This window comes from Nicotiana tabacum, chromosome 13, assembly GCF_000715075.1.
Source record: "Nicotiana tabacum cultivar K326 chromosome 13, ASM71507v2, whole genome shotgun sequence".
Taxonomy (NCBI): Eukaryota; Viridiplantae; Streptophyta; class Magnoliopsida; order Solanales; family Solanaceae; genus Nicotiana; species Nicotiana tabacum.
In genome coordinates this window covers 74,237,808-74,252,505 of record NC_134092.1, presented here as the reverse complement: position 1 = coordinate 74,252,505, position 14,698 = coordinate 74,237,808, and positions in this window count along the sequence as shown.

Genomic DNA, 14,698 nt, shown 5'->3' with positions numbered 1-14,698 from the left:
AGAAAGGGTTTTTGGCGTAGTTGGTCTTTGTGAGAGATGTTAGTGCTGATACTCCTACTGTTAAGTCAGTTCCAATAGTCAGGGAGTTTCAGGATGTGTTTCCTTTAGACCTGCAGGGCATGCCACCTGACAAGGATATTTATTTTGGTATTGATTTGGTGTCGGGCACTCAGCCCCTTTATTCCACCGTATTGCATGGCACCAGTAGAGATGAAGGAGTTGAAGAAACAATTATAGAAGTTTCTTGATAAGGGTTTCATCAGGCCTAGTGTGTCATCTTAGGGTACACCAGTATTATTTGTAAAGAAGAAAGATGGTTCTATTAGGATGTGCATTGACTACAGGTAGTTGAACAAGGTTAATATTAAGAACAAGTACCCACTACCGCATATTGATGACTTATTTGATCAGCTTCAGGGTGCTAGGGTGTTCTCGAAGATTGATTTGAGATCGGGGTATCATCAGTTGAATATTAGGGCTTTAGATATTCTAAAGACTATTGATGACCCGCTATGGTCACTATGTCTTTTTGGTGATGTCTTTTGGGTTGAACAATGCCCCAACAACTTTTATGCACTCGATGACCAACATATTCTAGCCCTACCTTGGATCCTTCGTCATAGTTTTCATTGATGATATATTGGTGTATTCTGCCAAGCAGTAGGATCATGAGCAGTACTTGAGATCTTGCTCCAGACTTTAAGGGAGAAGAAGCTATATGCTAAATTTTCCAAGTGCGAGTTTTGGTAAGACTCGGTGGTATTATTGGACCACGTGGTGTCTAGTAAAGGGATTAAGGGGGAACCGAAGAATATTGAAGGAGTTTAGAGTTGGCCCAGACCGTCTACTACTACTGAGATCCGGAGATTCCTTAGGTTTGCTGGGTATTATTGCCATTTTGTGGAGGGGTTTTCATCTATAGCAGCCCCATTGACTAGATTGATGCATAAGGGTTCCCCATTTAGGTTGTTTGATGAGTATGAGGAGAGTTTTCAGAAGCTCAAGACAGCCTTGACTACAGCTCTAGTTCTGGTTTTACATTCGGGATCGGGTTCTTATACAGCCTATTATGATGCTTCATAGATTGGCATTGGTTGTGTGTCGATATAGGAGGATAGAGTGATTACTTATGCTTCACGTCAGTTGAAGCCCCATGAGAAAAACTACCTTATGCATGATTTGGAGTTGGCAGCTATTGTTCACATTCTCAAGATTTGGAGGCATTACCTTTATGATGTGTCTTGCGAGATGTTCATAGATCACAAGAGTCCCCAGAATTTATTTAAGCAAAAGGATCTGAACTTGAGGCAACGAAGGTGGTGATCTACTAAAGGACTATGATACTATGATTCTTTAACACCCAGGAAAGGCCAATGTGGTGGCCGATGCATTGAGTAAGAAGGTTGAGAGCATGGGGAGTCATGCTTTTATTCCAGTTGGGGAGAGACCGTTAGCTTTGGATGTTCAGACTTTGGCCAACAGGTGCATGAGGATGAATATTTTGGAGCCAAGAAGGGTTCTTAAGTGTGTCGTATCACGATCGTCTTTATTTGAGCATATCTATGCGCGTCGGTATGATGATCCCCACTTTCTTTTCCTAAAGAATACGGTGCAGCACGGTGATGCTAAGGAGGTTACTATTGGTGATGATGCGGTATAGAGGCTGCAGGGTCGGATTTGTGTTCCCAATGTGGATGGGTTGCGAGTGTTGGTACTTGAGGAGGCTCATAGTTCAAGGTATTTCATTCATCCGCGTGCCGCGAAGATGTACCAGGACTTGATGCAGCACTATTGAGGACGGAGGATGAAGAAGGATATTGTTGAGTATATTGCTCAGTGTTTGAACTGTCAGCACGTGAAGAACGAGCATTAGAGACCGAATAGGTTACATCAGAGTCTTGATATTACAGAGTGGAAGTGGGAGTGTATCATTATTGATTTTGTAGTTGTACTTCCACGGACCTTGAGGAGATTCATGAGATCAGTTTCTTCTGTTAGCAGAGTTCGCCTACAACAACAAGTATCAGTTGAGTATCCAGATGGCTACTTATGAGACCTTATATGGGAGGCGGTGTCGTTCTCCAGTTGATTGGTATTAGCTTGAGGAGACTAGGTTGTTGGATACTGATTTGGTCTGTGATGCTTTGGAGAAACTGAAGTTTATTCAGGAGTATCTTCGTACAACGCAGTCCAGGCAGAGGAGTTATGCTGACAGGAAAGCTTGTGATGTTGCATATATGGTGGGTGAGAAGGTTCTACTTAGAGTTTTGCCCATGAAGGAGGTGATAAGGTTCGAGAGGAAGGGCAAGTTGAGCCCTAGGTATTGGCCCTTTTGAGGTGCTTGAGAGAGTCGGAAAGGTGGCTTACATACTTGCTTTGCCACCTAGTCTATCGGGCGTTCACCCAGTGTTTCATGTCTCCATGCTCCTAAAGTAATATGGAGATTCGTCACATGTATTGGACACCAGCACGATGTAGTTGAACGGGGATTTGACTTATGATATGGAGCCGGTGGCCGTTTTGGTCCGGTAGTTTTGAAAGTTGAGGTCAAAGAATATCACATCAGTGAAGGTTCATTGGAGAGGGAATCCGGTCGAGGAGGCTACTTAGGAAACTTAGCAGGAGATGTGGAGCTGATATCCTCACCTTTTTTAGACTCCAGGTATGATTCTAGACTCGTTTGAGGACGAATGATTGTTTAAGAGGGGGAGAATGTAATGCTCTAGCCGGTCATTTTTAGTATTTTAGCCTCACTTCCCCTATTTGATGCTTTACATATGTGCATTTGTGGTTACGTGACTTTCCGGGGTGGTTGGATTGGTTTCGGGGAGGTTTTGGAGTGAATTGGAACACTTAGTCGCAAGGTTGGAAGCTTAAGTTATAAAAGTTTACCGGAGTTTGACTTTTGTGTAGACAACTCCGGAATAGTGTTTCGATGGTTCTAATAGCTTTATATGGTGATTTTGGACTTAGGCATATGTTCGAATTTGGATTTGGAGGTTCGTAGGTCGATTTGGTGCTTTTGGCAAAAATTGGAAAGTTGAAGATTTGGAAGGTTGATAGGTTTGACCGGGAGTTGACTTTGTTGATACCGGGTTCGGATTATGGTTCTAGGAGTAGGAATTGAGGTGCAATTCGTAGTTTTGATGTTTTTTGGTGTGATCTGAGGCATGGAGTAGGTTCGTGTTATGTTTTGGGATTGGTTGGTATGGTTGGACGGGATCCCGAGGGCCTCAGGTGCGTTTCGGATTGGTTTCGACTTGTTTTGGATTGTATTGCATGGCTGAAGTGTTGCTAAGTCTGATGCTTTCGCACCTGCGGAGGACTGGTCGCAAATTCGACACCGCATATGCGGCCTTGGGGGTGCAGATGTGAGAGTGGGTTGGAGGAGCTATTTCCACAGATGTAGAACTATTAACGTGGAAGTGAGACCGCACCTGCGATGAGAGACCGCAGAAGCGGATGTATCCTTCCTAGGATTGATGATTTATTCGACCAGCTTAAGGGTGCCAAGGTGTTTTCCAAGATTGATGTGATATATGGTTACCATCAGATGATGATTGTGATATATGGTTACCATCACGAGTTCTTAGTGATGTCATTTTGCTTGACTAATGCCCTAGCAGCCTTCATGGATTTGATGAACCGAGTGTTCAAGCCTTATCTGGATTCCTTAATGATTGTCTTCATTGTTGATTTTCTGGTTTACTCTCGTAGTAGAGAAGAGCATGAGAAGCACCTACAGATTGTACTTCAGACTTCAAAGTATCGTCAGCTATATGCCAAGTTTTCTAAGTGTTAGTTCTGGTTAGACTCAGTTGCCATTTTGGGACATGTTACATCTTCCGAGGGTATCATGGTGTATCAAAAGAAGATTAAGGAAGTTCAGAACTGGCTTAGAGCTACTTCAGCTACAAAAATCTGGAGCTTCTTGGGTTCAACGAGTTACTATTGCCGGTTCATGAAGGGGTTTTCATCTATCTCGGATGGTCCGACGAGTGTGAGGAGAGCTTTCAGAAGCTCAAGACTGCCTTGATTACATCCCCAGTATTGGTGTTTCCCGCGGGTTTGGGATCTTACACTGTATTATGATGCATCGTGTATTGTACTTGGCGTTGTATTAATACATAATAGTAGGGTGATTGCCTACGCGTCTCATCAGTTGAAGGTCCATGAGAATAATTACTCTATGCATGACTAGGAGTTAGCATCCATTGTTCACGCGCTCAAGATTTGGAGGTACTATATCTACGGCGTTCCATGCAAGGTCTACACCGACCATCAGAGTCTCCAACATCTGTTCAAGATGAAGGATATTAATTTGAGGCAGCGAAGAAGGTAAGAGTTATTTAAAGGCTATGATATCACCATATTATATCATCAGGGGAAGGCCGATGCCTTGAGTAGAAAAGTGGAGAGCATGGGCAGTTTGGCATTTTTACTGGCAGTGGAGAGGCCATTAGCCATAGATGCTCAGGCTTTGGCTAACTGATTAATGGGGTTAAATGCTTCGGATCCTAGCAGGGTTCTTGCTTGTGTTATGTCACAATCATCATGGTTGGAGCGCATCAAGGCTCCCTAGTTTGATTATCCCCACTTGTTTGTGTTGAAAGACATGGTGCAGCGGGGTGGTGCTAAGAAGGTGATTATTGGGTATGATGGTTTTATGCGGCTTCAGGGCCGGATTTATGTTCTGAATATTGATGGGTTGAGAGAGTTGATTCTTGAGGAGGCTCACAGTTCACAGTATTCCATTCACACTGGTGTCACGAAGATATATCGTGACTTGAAGCAGCACTATTGGTGGCGAAAGATAAAGAAAGATATTATTGGACATGTCTCTCAGTGCTTGAATTGTCAACAAATGAAGTATGAATACCAGAAATCGAGTGAGTTGACTCAGAGATTGGTGATAACGAAGTGGAAATGGGATGCATCACGATGGACTTTGTGGTAAGCTTACCACGGACCTTGAGGAAGTAAGATGTTATTTGGGTCATTGTGGATCGGTTGACTAAGTTCGCACACTTCATTCCGGTGATGGCATCCTATTCTTCAGAGCTGTTGGCTCAGATTTATATCCGGGAGATTATCTGCCTACACATTGTGCCCATTTCTATCATTTCAAACCGGGACATGCAATTCACTTTATACTTTTTGAGAGCTGTGTAGTGTGAGTTGGGCATGCCGGTTGAGCTGAGTACATGTTTCATCCTTAGACGGACGGACAGTTTAAACGTACTATTCAGATTTTGGAAGACATGTTGCAAGCATGCTCTATGGATTTCTGGGGCATGTGGGACCAGTTTCTACCTCTAACGGAGTTTGTCTACAACAACAATTATCAGTCGAGCATCTAGATGGCTTTGTATGAGGCCTTATATGGGAGATGATGTCGTTCTCCAGTCGGTTGGTTTGAGCCCGGTGCAGCTAGATTGTTGGGCACAGACTTGGTTCGTGATGCTTTGAAAAAGGTGAAGGTGATTCAAGAGCGGCTACATACAGCACAATCCATACAAAAGAGTTATGCGGATTGGAAGATTTGAGAAGTGGCTTACATGGAAGGTAAGAATGTTCTTTGCCGAGTGTCGCCTATGAAGGGCGTGATGCGATTTGGGAAGAAAGGCAAGTTGAGCCCGAGGTTTATTGGCTCGTTTGAGATCTTGGAGAGAGTTGGGGAGGCTGCTAATAGGCTTGCATTGCCTTCTAGGATAGCATGGGTACATCCGGTATTTCATGTCTTCATGCTTCAAAAGTACAATGAAGATAGGTCGCATGTTTTGGACTTCAACACGGTGCAGCTTGATGAGAATTTGACCTATGAGTAAAAGCGAGTGGCTATTCTAGACAGGCAGGTTTAGAAATTGAGATCTAAACATATTCCTTCTGTGAAAGTACGTCGTAGGGGTCAGCCAATTGAGGAGACTTCTTGGGAGTCCGAGTCCGATATGAGGAGTAGATACCCACATCGTTTTGCCAGTCTAGGTACATTTCTATGTCCGTTCTAGGACGAACATTTCTTTTAGAGGTGGAGAATGTAACGACCCGATAGGTCATTTTGTGTACTATCTTCCTTTTCTGTGTTCCAAGACTTTTTATAGCTCAATTTGGTGATTTATGAATTGCATGCGTAGTCCTTGTCGATATCCGAAAAGTCTATAAGTGAAATTTTAAAGAAAATATGAGTTTTGACTTTAAAAATGACTAGAGTTGACCACGGTAAATGTTTTTGGTAAACGACCTCGGATCGGTATTTTGATGATTTTGGTAGGTTCATATAATGAATTTGGACTTGTAACCATGTTTGGTTGGAGTCCCGGGTGATCTAAAATCCGTTTCTACGCATTATGTGAAAAATTAGAAAAATGAGTTTTGAACATGAATATCTTGAGTTTTAATACCGATTCTTCAATGTTGATGTTATTATGATACTTTGAGCTCGCAAGCGAGATTGTATGATGTTATTAAACTTGTGTGGATGTATGAATTGCAGTCCAAAGGGCTCGGGTGAGTTTCGGATGCGTTGCGGATGGTTTTGGCTTAGCTAAGAATTTACTGTTGGTGTTAATCTGGAGGTCTTCCATTTGCGAGGAGGACCTGTTCGTAAATGCAAGCACCGCATTTGCGATGCCATGCTCGCATTTTCCATACTGGAGGGGGCTGGTTCAGCTTGGCTTTTGCGAATCTCCATTCGCATTTGCGAAGGTGGAGGTTTTCGCTTATGCGAGGGTTTTGTCGCATTTGCAATTGTGAGGAAATTAGGAGCAGCTTCGCATTTGCAAAGCATTGTTTGCATTTGCGGACTGCCCAGGGTTCGTATTTGCGATGAATTAATTGCTTTTGATATATTGAAGACTCAAAGGTTGGTTCGTAGTTGTGACAAGCTATTCGCTTTTGCAAGCATTGCAATTGCGAACAAGAGTTCGGAATTGCGATATCTGGAGCTAGGTAAAATATGAGAATTTTGGGACAGCTCATTTTACACCATTTTTTAACCCTAGACTCCATAGAGGAGTTTTCTGAAGAGAAATTTCTTCTCAATATCATAGGTTGTTCAATTTCAATTAGTTTTTCATGAATTTCAGCATCAAATCTAAGAATTTCAAAGTAGAAATTGGAGATTTTGGGTAGAATTTAGAAATTTTATAAAAATTGAGATTTAGACTTCAAATTAAGGTCGGATTTTGAAACAAATCACATATCCGAGCTTAGAGGTGAATGGGTAGTCGGGATTTGGTCTTAATTTTTGATTTCGACCATGTGGGGCTGGGTTGACTTTGTGTTGAATTTTTCAATTATGTTAAAAATTAAACCTTTTTCATTCGAGGATAGTTTCTAAAGCTTGTTTTGACTTGTTTGAACAATATTTGACTAGTCGATTGATTTGGAGGCTTGTTCTAACGGAAAAGTCATGATGGATTGTTGATTGTGTTCCGGAAAGAGGCAAGTATTTAGGTTAATCTTGATTTGAGGGAAATAGGGTAATCGAGTCTTTTTGCTAGGTGATCTATGTCTTAGGGGCGGCGTATATGCAAGGTAACAGGTGTATATGTGTTGGCCATGGGCTAAGCATGGGGGTAGAATTAACATTATTTGTGCCATGTTATTTGTGTATTATATCTTCCATGCTTCAGATCGATTGTGTAATTATTTAATTTCTCGTATTTATGTTTTTTCCTATGTTTATATTATCGAGATATTGGGTGTTGAGATCATGGAATTGTCGATTGGTTGTTGGCATTAAATGTTGAAAGATTCTCATATGACGAGTTGTGTTTAAATAATATGATTGATGGTGAATTTGATTCCCATCTTGCTTGGTAATGTGTTGTATGTGATTGCTTGGTGAGGAATAGTGAAATGCATGAAGGGTATTGTTGTGCTTGTGAAAAAGAGTGATTGTGCACGAAGGGTATTTCTGTGCCTCATTTATATATTAATATTATTGCTTGAGTGAAGGATATGCACGAAGGGTGTTTCCATGCTTGTTATTATTTTATAATGTGTGAATGAGAGTAAAAGCACGAAGGGTGATGCTATATAATTTTTATTATTTTTTAATGTGAGGATGAAAGTAAAAGCACGAAGGGTGATGCCGTGTAATTATTTTTATATTATAATGTGAGGATGAGAGTAAAAGCACGAAGGGTGATGCCGTGCAATTTTGTTGATTTTATTTCTCTTTACTTTGATATTTTGGATGTGGACTTGGCTTTGTGGTTTCGTTATTTACTTTTGAAAGAAGCTTACTCAGTAATACTTTACTCTATGTTTCCGTTTTATGCCCCTTCACTACTGTACTTATTATCCCTTCCACTTGTCATTATCTTGTTGTTATATTTGATACTCTATATGTTATTTCGTTACTTCTTGATATAATACTGCACAGGTTCATTGAAGGTATCTTGTCTTAGCCTCGTCACTACCCCGTCGGGGTTAGGCTCGACACTTACTGAGTATATTTGGTCGGTTGTACTCATACTACACTTTTACACTTCTTGTGCAGATCTACATATCGGTACCAGCGGAGTCCCGAAGGGTACTTAGCAAATATCGGACATGTGATTTGAGGTAGAGCTAAATTCCATTCGCATGCCTTGAGTCATCTTCTAATTTCTATTGTATTGTTTCCATTTTTCGGACAGTGTTGTATTTCTTTTAAAACGGTGTATGCAGTAAACTTTAGAAGCTCATGTACTTGTGACTTCACATCTTGGGATGGTTTTCGTTAGATATTGGATTTAGAATTATTATATTTATCTCCAAATTATTTTTACGCTATGTTATTATCCTGGTTTTAGTCATTTATTGCAGTTCTTTCGTATTTTACTGTTGTGTGTTGGCTTGCCTAGAAAGCGGTGTTAGGCGCCATCATGACCCTGATTGGTTGGGATTTGGATCGTGATAATTTGAAGCCAAGATGAAGGAGATACAGGCTGAACCTCACAAACCAAGACCTAGGACTCGGTTTAGGCCATAGAGTACCTTCTTCAGTAGGCACACCTGATTTGGATGATTTGGATCAACAAAACCCAAAACCTGGGGCTGAGTCATATACATTTAATCTTGTTGATATCCATGTGTAGTGTCAGGGGCGGCTTTCCAGCCATGCCCCATGACCCCTTGGAAGTGCCCCATGGAGTCTTAGCAAGTCTCCCAACGCCTAGCGCCATGGACGGCCTCGTGGTCTTGGCTGCACCAAGTGACAAGCGCGCAAGTGCCCCTGTCATCCCACCAATAGCCCTCGCCAGTGCCCAGCCACAGGCAGATGCCAACAGTGTCACGCGCGCAGACCGAGATGCCAAAGACAAGGCTGATGACAAAAGACCTGTTTCTACCTTGCAGAAAATTAAGTCCTTTTCATTGTAAATATAGAGTAGTTTTATTTCATGTACTTTTATTATGTTCCTCTAGCTTAGTTAGGCCAAGGCCTGTAACTTGGGTTTATTTTTTTTAAGCATTATTAAGGGGGATCAAGCAATCAAACTTTCTAGCAAGCAAGCAATTCTCTGTACTAGTGTCTCTCCACCTCGACACCATGTTGCGTTTCTGTAATAGCTTTCATTAATGGAATCAAGCTTTCTTTCATTATCAATTCTCTTTTTTGTTCTCTCAATTGCTCTTGACATTGGTTTTTTCGAACGGCACTGACAATCTAGTCTAGCGTATGATGGGGACCTCAGTTGGTGCACAGTAACTACACAGACATCAGTTGCTTAGCCTTACGTCGCCCTTCCAAGGAATCTCAAGAAGACACCCCGTAACAAAATCACGGTGAAGAACAAGTACCCTATTCCGCTAATGGCAGACTTGTTCGATAGGCTAGGTGGTGCGACAGTGTTCACCGAAATAGACCTGAAGACAGGTTATTGTCAAGTTCGTATTGCGGAGGGTGATGAACACAAGACGACCTGTGTGACCAGATATGGGTCGTACGACTTCGTGGTTACGCCATTCGGCTTGACTAACGCTCCAGCCACATTTTGCACCCTGATGAACCAAGTCTTCCGAGAATACATTGACGCATTTGTGGTAGTTTATTTGGATAACATTGTGGAATATAGCCAAACATTGGAAGAACACATAGAGCACTTGCGGAAGGTCCTAGGCCGATTGCGGGAGTACGAATTATATGCAAAGCTATTCAAGTGATCCTTTGCTCAAAAACATATTGACTTCCTCGGACATGTCATCGAGGAAGGGCTGATCAAGATGGACCAGCAGAAGATTTAGGTTATTACAAATTGGCCACCGCCTAAGGATATCCACACCTTGAGAACGTTCCTTGGCCTATGCAACTTCTATCGGCAATTTGTGAACAATTACTCCCTCATCGCAGTGCCATTGACAGAACTCAAAAAGAAGGACACACCTTGGGATTGGGGACCCGGGCGAGCGGCGGCCTTTAACGCATTGAAAGCGCCTATGTCTAGTAGCCCCGTCTTGGCCCTCCGTGATTTGGCCAAGCCGTTCGAGGTACAAACGGATGCCTCCGACTATGCCCTTGGAAGGGTATTGCTACCAGAAGGGCATCCAGTAGCGTACGAGAGTCGAAAGCTGAAAGATGTAGAGCGGCGTTATGCTACCCACGAAAAAGAATTATTGGCTGTCGTCCATTGCTTACGCCTTTGGAGGCACTATCTGCTGGGAACCCCGTTCGTGGTCAAGACAGACAACACGGCGCTTAGCCATTTCATGACCCAGCCAAAGTTGAATGGCTACCAAGCCCGATGGCAGGAACTCTTAGCAGAATTTCACTTCAACCTGGAGTACCGAAGTTGTAAGACTAACCAGGTTGCTGATGCGCTCAGTCGGAGGGCTGACTTAGCATCGGCGTGCCTACTCGCCACCCTAAAGGTGAGCGAAGTAGCCACGACCATAAAAGACCAGATACATTATCTAATCATCAAGGATCATACTGCATAGTATTTGGTTGATCTGGTAGGACAGAGCAAGACTCGCCAGTTATACTTAGAAGATGGGTTCCTGAAAGAGAAAGGGAACCGACTTTATGTTCCTAAAGGAGGAGATTTGTGAAGGACTCTTCTGATAAAATGTCATGATACATTGCGGGTCGGGCATCCCGGTGAAGAATGCACCATGGCATTACTTCGCAGCACATATTATTGGCCTCAAATAGCTGATGATGTCGCTCAGTATGTGAAGACTTGTCTAGTATGCCAGAAGAACAAGTCGAACCGCTTGACACAAGTGGGACTCTTGAAACCACTACATGTCCCAAAGAGACCATGGGAAAGCGTTTCTCTGGATTTCATCACTGGGTTGCCCAAGGTCGAACATCACACAACTATCTTGGTTGTGGTGGATCGGTTTTCCAAGTATGCTACCTTTATAGCAGCCCCACAATATATATCAGCAGAAGATACATCTCGACTCTTCTTCTCTCATGTCGTCAAATATTGGGGCATGCCTAAAGACATCGTTAGTGATCGCGACTAACAAAGTTTTGGACCCAACTCTTTAAGTGCCTCGGGTCAAAATTGAGTCACAGCTCAAGTTTTCATCCGCAATCTGATGACTAGATGGAGCGGTTCAATGGTATGCGGGAGGAATATCTGCGCCACTTTGTAACCGGATCGCAGAAGGATTGGGTGAAACTTCTGGATGCTGCTCAACTGTGTTTCAATTCACAAAAGAGCTCTAGTACAAACAAAAATGCTTTTGAAATTGTTACCGAACAACAGCTACTCCCACACACCGTGAATGTACCAAATATGTCAAAATCACCTCGAGCTGCTAGCTTCTCAAAAGAATGGAAGCGAAATTTGGATATAGTGCGAAGCTATATTGTCAAAGCCCAAAAGCGGATGAAGAGACATGCTGACCAAAATCGTCACTTTGTTGAATACCAAGTAGGCGACAAAGTGATGGTCAAAATCCCAAAGCAGTACCTATTTGTAGGGGTCCATGACCCTCACCTATTGCAAAAATATATTGGACCCTTGTCCATTGAAAGACGCATTGGGAAAGTTGCATATCGGGTGGAGACCCCAGCTTGGTGGAAAATCTATCCTGTCTTCCATGTCAGTCTTCTTAAACCTTTTCGGGAAGACATGGAGGATCCTTCACGGAGCCAACTCACAATACCCAGTATTCGAGGCCCCAATTCAACTCACGCCTCAAGGAAAGATCACCAAGAATTCTTGGTGAAATGGGAGGGTTGTGATGCATAGGAGAATACATGGGAGAGGGGAACAAACCTCAAAGCCTACAAGAGCCTAATTGATGATTATCTTGCAAGTAAGGCACAGAGGACGTCGCCAACTCAGGTGGGGAAGAAATGTCATGGGCGGCTTTCCAGCCATGCCCCATGACCCCTTGGACGCTCCCTATGGCGTCCTAGCAAGCCTCCCAATGCCTAGCGCCATGGACGGCCCCGTGGTCTTGGCTGCGCCAAGTGACAAGCACATATGTGCCCCTGTCGCCCCACCGATAGCCCTCGCCAGCCGCAGGCAGATGCCAACAGCACCGCGCATGCAGACCGGGATGCCAAAGACAAGGTTGCTGACAACGGACTTGTTTCTACCTTGCAGAAAACTAGGTCCTTTTCATTGTAAATATAGAGTAGTTTTATTTCATGTACTTCCATTATGTTCCTCTAGCTTAGTTAGGCCAAGCCCTGTAACTTGGGTTTATTTTTTTTAAGTATTATTAAGGGGGATCAAGCAATCAAACTTTCTAGCAAACAAGCAATTCTCTGTACTGGTGTCTCTGCCTCTGGACAGCGTCTTGCTTTTCTGTAATAGCTTTCATTAATGGAATTAAGTTTTCTTTCATTCTCAATTCTCTTTTCTGTTCTATCAATTTCTCTTGACATTGGTTTTCTCGTACAGCACTGACAATTTAGTCTAGTGTATGTAGGGGATCTCAGTTGGCGGACAGTAACTACACGAACATCGGTTGTTTAGCCTTACGTCGCTTTTTCAAGGAATCTCATGAAGGCGTCGCGAAACAGTAGGAATGCATATTTTTCTAAAAGACCAAAGCAGGCTAACATCAACTGATAAAATTACCCATATATTTTTAAATTCACCTGCCTAGATGTATAAGCTTCGGACAGTCCGAGAAACAAGCTCAATATGACAACTCTTTCCCTGCCTTCCATTTTCCAATCAAAACTAATTCTGATACAGCTTGTAATTTGACCAGACCAAGTCTTGAGAATTGTGCACAATATACTTTTTCCTAGTGGGATACCCACAACATGCAGCTTCAGCAACGAGCCGGTCCTTCCTTCGCGTTGCTTGATTTGGTCAAACAATTGCATGCACCAGTAATTAAAAGTGAGCCGGTCCTTCCTTCGCGTCTCTTGATTTGGTCAAACAATTGCATGCACCAGTAATTAAAAGTTGTCATACTTAAACGATAAAGAAGAGAATAGTATTCCTTCCGTTACTATTTAAATGAGGTAATTTGATTCGGTACGGAGATCAACAACAACAATAACCCAATATAATTTTATTAGTGGGGTATGGGGAGGGTAGTGTCTACGTAGAGAGGCTGTTTCCAATAGACCATCGGCATCCTTCCCTCCAAGAACTCCCCACCTTGCTCTTGGGATGACTCAAACTCACAACCTCTTGGTTGGAAGTGGAGGTTGCTTACCATCAGAGCAACCCCTCTCGGTATGGAGATCAAGAAAAAAAAAATTTTAAATTTGTGATCTTAAAAGCTTAAGGGATAAAAGTTTTGTGGGGCCATGACATTTGTGTGGTTATAAAAGCTTTTCATTAAGGGTAAAATGAAGAGTTTAAAGTAGAATTATTTCCAAATTTTAAAATGTATCATTTATTTTATAACAGACTATAAAGAAAAGTAGCTCATTTAATTTGAAACGAAGGGGTATTAGAATTTTGGAAAAAAAGATAATCATTATAACAGGTGTACGACTTAATAAGAAAATTATTTACACCACAATTTACTAAACCACTTTAATTTGAATAGAATCTATTTTGTCCAGTCTTTGCCTTACTTTCTCGTTTTTACTTGTTATTAACGAGCATTCCTACTTTACACTGACTTGCTTCTAGTGATGGTTTTATTGTCTTCCCAATAGGTTGCTCAAAACAGGAATTTATCACAGGACCTCAACATACATAATTTAAGACTTCGGAAATGAAGAATGCTTTCGAATCTTCAACTTTTCTTTCAAACATACCTCACAAGAGAAAGTTTATGCTCCAATTTCTTGTGCCCCAAAACAAGTTGCCTCTTTCTTTCAGATCATAAGCAGTACATTCTTTCTGTTGACGCTAGAAGAAATAGAAGATATCGTATGGTAGTGGTATCTCTTCTGCAAGAGTACAGACAATGAGATAAACCGCCTCCTTTCAAAAACTCTCCTGTAGAAAACCTTTGATCGTACGAATTCTTCATCTTCTGTGCACAAGTTAAAACTGTTCTCGAATTTCAGGTGATAAAGGAGCATCTGTGAGCGAATAATTACATGTGCTTTTGATGGGAAATATGTGGAGATTAAAATGGAATCTTATTTTATGGATTGTCGGTGTGAAGAAGCTATTTAAACCTACACAGTTTGCAGCTTCAAGGGCACCTCCTGTTGTCACTTACGATCTCATTCTTATTTAAAAACAAAAGAAAAATCTATAAAAGTTTAGCCTTAGCAAAGATCAGTGTAAGTACTGACTAACAAAACTTTCAAAGAGTAAAGTCCTAT